Source organism: Mus pahari, chromosome 17 (genome assembly GCF_900095145.1).
Source record: "Mus pahari chromosome 17, PAHARI_EIJ_v1.1, whole genome shotgun sequence".
In the NCBI taxonomy this organism is placed as follows: domain Eukaryota; kingdom Metazoa; phylum Chordata; class Mammalia; order Rodentia; family Muridae; genus Mus; species Mus pahari.
This window is the reverse complement of record NC_034606.1, coordinates 63,780,987-63,787,532: the sequence shown is the minus strand read 5'-3', so window position 1 is coordinate 63,787,532 and position 6,546 is coordinate 63,780,987.

The window sequence follows — 6,546 nt, the reverse complement described above, 5'->3', positions numbered from 1 at the left end:
GTAAGCCTGGTTAGGTACTGGATGCTATGCTATGACCACTCTTTCTTTCTTTTCTTTTCTTTCTTTTTTCCCCCCTGTCTTCTTCCCAAAAAGGGTTTCTCTGTGTAGCCCTGGCAGTCTAGAACTCATTCTGCCTTGGCCTCTGCCTCTGGAGTGCCAGGATTAGAGGCTTGTGCCAGCATGCACAGAGTTGGGACCACTCTTATCCCTGAATGAAATTGCAGTCCTTCAACCCCTCAACATATCTAAGTACTCACGAGGTGGGCGGGTCTTTCCCTGTGGTGTGGCCATTCTGTTTAAACGACACATTCAGACATCTTTCCACCTATACCAGCCACTCAGATCTGTTCGGGTCTGGCACTTATTTGTTTACATGGGTTTCCTTGGCTCTTCGTGATTAATTTCTTACCCACTCCTTCCACCATCCCTAAGATACACTTACACACGAAGGGATGGGAGTGGGGGTAGGGGGATGTGTGGTTAGGAGCCAGGGAGGAGGGGGTGGGGGAGGTGTTGAAAAGGGAACGGAACATCAGGCCGCCACAGGGCTGCTTTCCCCTCTGAAATCACCTCTCTTTCCCCCAACTCTGGACTCATTCTGGGCCCTCCTTGTAAGGTTTGGGGAGGGGAGAGGCTGAGGGGGAGCCCTACTCAGAGATAGCTCAAAACCTTTGTCAACAAGAAGAAACTCAGGAGGCTGCGTTTTGGAGCTGCTGTGGGAGGCCCGTGGGAGTATTATCTACAAAAAGGAACAAGGAGAGAGAGCAGAGATGATCAGAGCGAGGAAAAAACTGCTCAAGACACAAAAGATGGAGAAAGCTCTCCTCCCAATCCCAGAGCGCAGGCGGAGTCAGAAGCTGTGTGCAGGGGGGTGGGAACAGGTGGCTGTCGAGGAACAAGGCCCAGGGGCTCCTCCTCTCTGCCCACTCTCTGAACCTTTCAGGAGGTCCTGGGCCCAATGGAGCCTAGCTCTCAGCCAATGCTGCCCTGGTATGGTAGGAAAGTCTGGAATCAGCCATATCTGGGCTGTGTCACAGGGGTCTCTCTGTTTGTAACATGATCCTTAAGAAGGCTGTTGGCAGGGCAGGGGAGGCAGTAAAGCGCTTGCCTTGTGTGCCTGAAGCACTGGATTCCACCCTCAGGACCACATCACATATACTGGATATGGTGGACCAGGTCTGTAATCCCAACACTTGTAGAGGCAGGAGGATCAAAATAGCTCAACATCCTCCTCCCATACATAGAGAGTTTGAGGGCATCTTGGGCTACATGAGACCTCCTCTCAAAAAAGGCTACTTATATAGGTGATGCTGTATAAGGTATAAGGTGCAGGTATACACTTGGCGCTGAGACCAAGAACACCAACTCAGGGTAAGGCCTGGTGGAAGGATTCCCATCCACACTGTAAGTCCTTGAGACCCGAGTTCTTAGCCACCCTTGAACTGATTTCAGAGCACTTCTCTTAAATGGAAGGTCTCAAAAAAAAACAACAAAAACAAAACAAAACAAACAAACAAACAAAACAAAAGAAAGAAAAAAGAGAAAAGAGTGGAAGTAGAATGCAGTTAGCTTTTAACACAGAATCCTGGCAGGTACATGATTTAGATAGAGAAACCCAATACAGAGCACACAACGTAAGCAGAGGAACCAAGATGGGCAACTAGAGTTGACCAGGCTGACAGCAATTTGCTCCTGTCATGTCCCGAGAATGTCCTTTAATAAACAGGCTAGACGGGGAGTCTGCTGCTGGCTTATAGAATGCCGAGGAAGACAGCCCTTGACTGCAGCCCCCCTCCCCAGAGTGACAGGAGCCTATGAAGGAGTACCGACCCCCCATGAATCTTGTCTCCCCAGACTCTGTTCTGCATCAGCCAAAAGGTCTGTTTAAAATCCGGTTAGAGAAAGCCTAAGTCGGATTAAATGAAAGAGACATAGAAGAAGACCTGAGGCTTGCTTTAGGAGTCTGGAGTGGGTGGCATTTGCTCTGGCTGCTTTGATGGCAGTGAAGGGGCGGGTGGGCAGAGCCGTGGTGCTTACAGTGGTGGGTGAGTTCCTTTATCCAGAAACATCTTCAGATAGGCTTTCCTAGTTACCATGAACTTCCCTCACCATCCACAGGGTACTAACCCTGACTTTCCCATGAGGAGTTCTGACCTGAGAGACTCCTGCAGCTAGGAGCCAGTGGTGATTGTCCCTGAGCTCAGCTCTGCCTCCAACCTGCCCCACCCATACAACCCTGAGGCTGGGCCAGGGCATGCTGTCCTGGCAAGGAGGGCAGAGCCCACCCTGCTAGAGGATTTCGCAGGGTAGAAGATCATGGACAGTGATGTTTCCGACTTCTTTTGAGTTAAGCAAGTCTGAAGAGTTAGAGGCCTCTATCACAGGCTCTTTAGTAAGGGAGGGAGACGGAAGCAGAGGGTCGGAAAGCGGGCTTTGAGCTTGCCATAGGCCAGCAGAGGCTCCCAGGGTGCTGTTCGGCAGCACCTGGCTCAGTATGCCTAAAGCACTCCCAACCATGTCTGCCTAATAACTTCAGGACTGGCTCGGAGATGTTTTATTACGGTTCAGTGCTCTGAGGGCAGCTCCCAAGCTATGAAACACGTCTGAAATCTCTCTACTTGAGTCTGTTGGCTGCCAGGCAGGGTTTTGCTGTTTGGGGGAAAAGGTGAAGAAGCCATTTGCCTTACCTCCTGATCTCAGTGGGGTGCCTAGGACCTATAAATACCACATGTAGGTACCCATGTGCCCACGTGGCTACAGCCAGAAGCTGTAAAATAATCAAGGTTCTGTAAAAGGATCAGTAGCTCCCGAAAGTCAGTGGGTAAGTGGTAATGAACAGCAGCCTCACAACAAGCCACTTTAGACACTGTTCCTCTCAGGGAGCAGGCTGCCACGCAGACACGAAGCACATAAATCAAAGCCTCACTTTTGTGGGCCAGATGACTTTCCGTAAATCACTCTTCTGATGGTTGTGCACCTCGGATAGTCTAGTTCATGTCTAAGCCCAAAACTGTTTACCCTGCTCCCCACACATATTTTACAAGACTGTGTCCTCACACAAGAACGCCCACGGGTCTAGCCTGGGCAAGGCTTTCTCTCCCCTGTCACAGCCATGTCCTGGCTTTCATCCAACGTTACACCTGTGTGTCTCAGCTGTCTTCCATCTTCCTCCTCTCTACCACTGAACCTCACCTCCAGCCCCTGAACCAATCAGTTTATCAGCTACTTGGGACTCTGGTGTGTGTGTGTGTGTGTGTGTGTGTGTGTGTGTGTGTGTGTGTGTGTGTATGGTGTTGTTGTTGTTTTGCAAACAGTGTATACATACATGTGGAGGTCAGAGGTCAACCTCAGGTGTTGTTCCTCAGGTTCCTTGGTCTTTGAGGCAAGGTCTCTCACTAGCCTGGACCTCATCGAGTAGGCTAGGCTGGTTAGCCAGTGAGCTCCAGGGGTCTGCCTGTGTCTGCCTCAACTCTCTCCCATCCAGCAATGGGTACTGGGGATGAAACGGGGATCCTTATTCCTCCAAGGCAAGCATTTCATTGAAGTACCGCCCACCTATGCAAGCATCTGCTTTGCTAAAGAACAGCTTAAACAAACAATTCAGAGATATGATAGAAAGAAAGCTGCTCTGGGTGGTTGGTCCCATCGAAGGAGGTGTTCTGGTCTCTAAGATAGCCCTGGACATCTCTGTAAATAAAGATTAAGAATGCAAGCCCAGGGCCCCCTCCACTCCAGGCGAGCCTGCCCAAACATCTTCTCTCTATGGATACATAGTATTCCACCTGTATAGAGGTTAACAGGTGCCTGGTGGTAGATGCCAGTGTTTGTACAGGTTGTTTGTTTTCTATTTATAAGCATTGCTAAAACAAACACTGAATGACACAGTAATCATTCCCCACTTGTGAGTTACATCTGTAGGACAAGTGACAAGAAACACAACTGCTACATCTATGGGTTCTTCATAGACTTCCTTTCTGAGACAACTTACCACTGTATAGCCCATGCCGTTATCAAACAAGCAACCCTCTTGCTTTTAGCCTTCCAAGTGTTGGGACTAAGGGTGTGTTCCACTGTGACCAGCTGATATCACTATGGGTGATAGTGGTCCAGATGTGCACACTCACCACTGATGTGTGTGCACATGTATACATTCACTACTGTGTGTGCACACATACACTCTCACCACTGTGTGTGATTTACACTCACCACTAAAGTGTATGCACATGTACCCCCTCACCACTGTGTGTGCAGATTTACACACGCACCACTAATGTGTACACATGTACCCCTCACCACTAATATGTGTGCACATGTACACACTCACCACTGTGTGTGCAGATTTATACACTCACCACTAATGTGTGTGCACATGTACCCCCTCACCACTGTGTGCAGATTTACACACTCACCACTGTGTGTGCACATGTACCCCCTCACCACTAATGTGTGCACATGTACCCCCTCACCACTGTGTGTGCACATGTACCCCCTCACCACTGTGTGTGGACATGTACATCCTCACCACTAACGTGTGAGTGCTTATACAGTGGTTGAGCTGTAAGCGAAGGAGAGATAAAGACAACTGAAACAGGCTGTGTGCAGGCTCACACTTTTATTCCCAACACTCAGGAGGCAAAGGCAGGCATATCTCTATGAATCCAAACCCACCCAGGGTTTACATAGTGAGTTCCGTTCAGAGTTCAAGCCAAAGCCCAAGATGAATGCCGCTGAGGTGTAGCACCTAAGGCTGACCTCTGGCTTCTATATGGAGGATATGGATGAACAAACACACAAATCTAATTCCCACCCCCAAAACCACAAACAGTCTTGAGGTGGTCTTTCTTTATCTATCGGGTAAAGTGGAAATTTCTAGTTTAACAACTCAGTTGTGTCATGTGATGTTTTCCTGGAAGTTGTCTTGTGAGAGGGCATGTGATGTTTTGCTGAAAACAGACACTTGAGAGGGTGTGTGTTGTTTAGAAAGACTATAAATGGAACCCCACAGCCTGGCGGTGGTGGCGCATGCCTTTAATCCCAGCACTTGGGAGGCAGAGGCAGGCGGATTTCTGAGTTCGAGGCCAGCCTGGTCTACAAAGTGAGTTCCAGGACAGCCAGGGCTATACAGAGAAACCCTGTTTCGAAAAAAAAAAAAAAGTTTAAATGGAACCCCACAAACACCAAGAGGATGCTCTTGAATAGCTATGCTGTGCAATGCTTCGCTTCTTTGCTGGTCTTTACTTGCTAGAGAGAAATGCACAAAGAACTTCTCATGGTGTTAAGCAGTTATGGCTGCTTCTGGCTACTTCTGCTGACTCATGCCGATTGAGCAGAGCCTTGCTGTTTCTGCTGGATTGTACTGCGGCTACCGATTCATGTTTGGTGTTTGCTATTGATCTGGACTGCTGGTACCCTGACTACGAAGAGTAGAGCTACTTCTAAACAGGTCCCCAGCTCCCTTTTCCTATTGACCTTCTCCCCTCCTCCCCCACTTCTGGTTGATGGGTTAGAAGGTAGGTTGAAGCGTTTATGAACCCTAAATAAAGTAGATCTAAGCTTACAGTGAGGTCTTCTGTAGTCTCAGACTCAGGGCCTCACTATGTATCTGCGACAACCTTGACCTTCAGAGCCCCTTCCTGCGCCTCCTGAGCACTGCCATTACAGTGAAATGTGGTAAGGCTTGACTTAGTGCCAAGTTTTTACTTTTTCTTTGGTTTTGATTTTTTGAGACAGGGTCTTTCTTGGAACTCACTATGACCTTGAAGTCATGAGAAATCCAGTTGCCCCTGTCTCTCAGTAGTGGGATTAAAGGAATATACTAACATATCCAGCTTTTATGCTTTTTCTTAAAATCAAAGTCAGTAGGTTAAAAAGCAAAGGTAATCAGGAAAAAACAAACAAACAAACAAAACACAAGCTGTGTAAATGTATGTATAATGACCAGTTATACAAAAGGAAAAAAAAATAGTTATTTTCATGTTCGTTCTTTAAAAAAAGAGTGCCCCCCCGCCCCCCGCCTCCAGACAGGGTTTCTCTGTGTAGCCCTGGCTGTCCTGGAACTCACTCTGTAGACCAAGCTGGCCTCAAACTCAGACATCCGCCTGCCTCTACCTCCCAAGTGCTGGGATTAAAGGCGTGCGTCACCACGCCTGGCTAAAAAAAGTTCTAGAATGTTTCAGGAGGTAGCTCCATCATTAAGTACAAACATTATGTCTGTACTTAATTCAAGTGAAAAATCCAGGTATGGTGGCTCTCACTTGAAATACAAGCACTGGNAAGATAAGAATCGGACAGATTCCCTAGGCCTCACTGGCCGGTGACCCTAGCCTACTAGCTCCAGGCCAGGGAGAGACAACAAGGTGGTGGGCAGTCAGGGAGAGACAACAAGGTGGTGGGCGGTCAGGGAGAGACAACAAGGTGGTGGGCAGTCAGGTGGGAGACAACAAGGTGGTGGGCAGTCAGGTGGGAGACAACAAGGTGGTGGGCGGTCAGGGAGAGACAACAAAGTGGTGGGAGGTCAGGGAGAGACAACAAGGTGGTGGGCGGTCA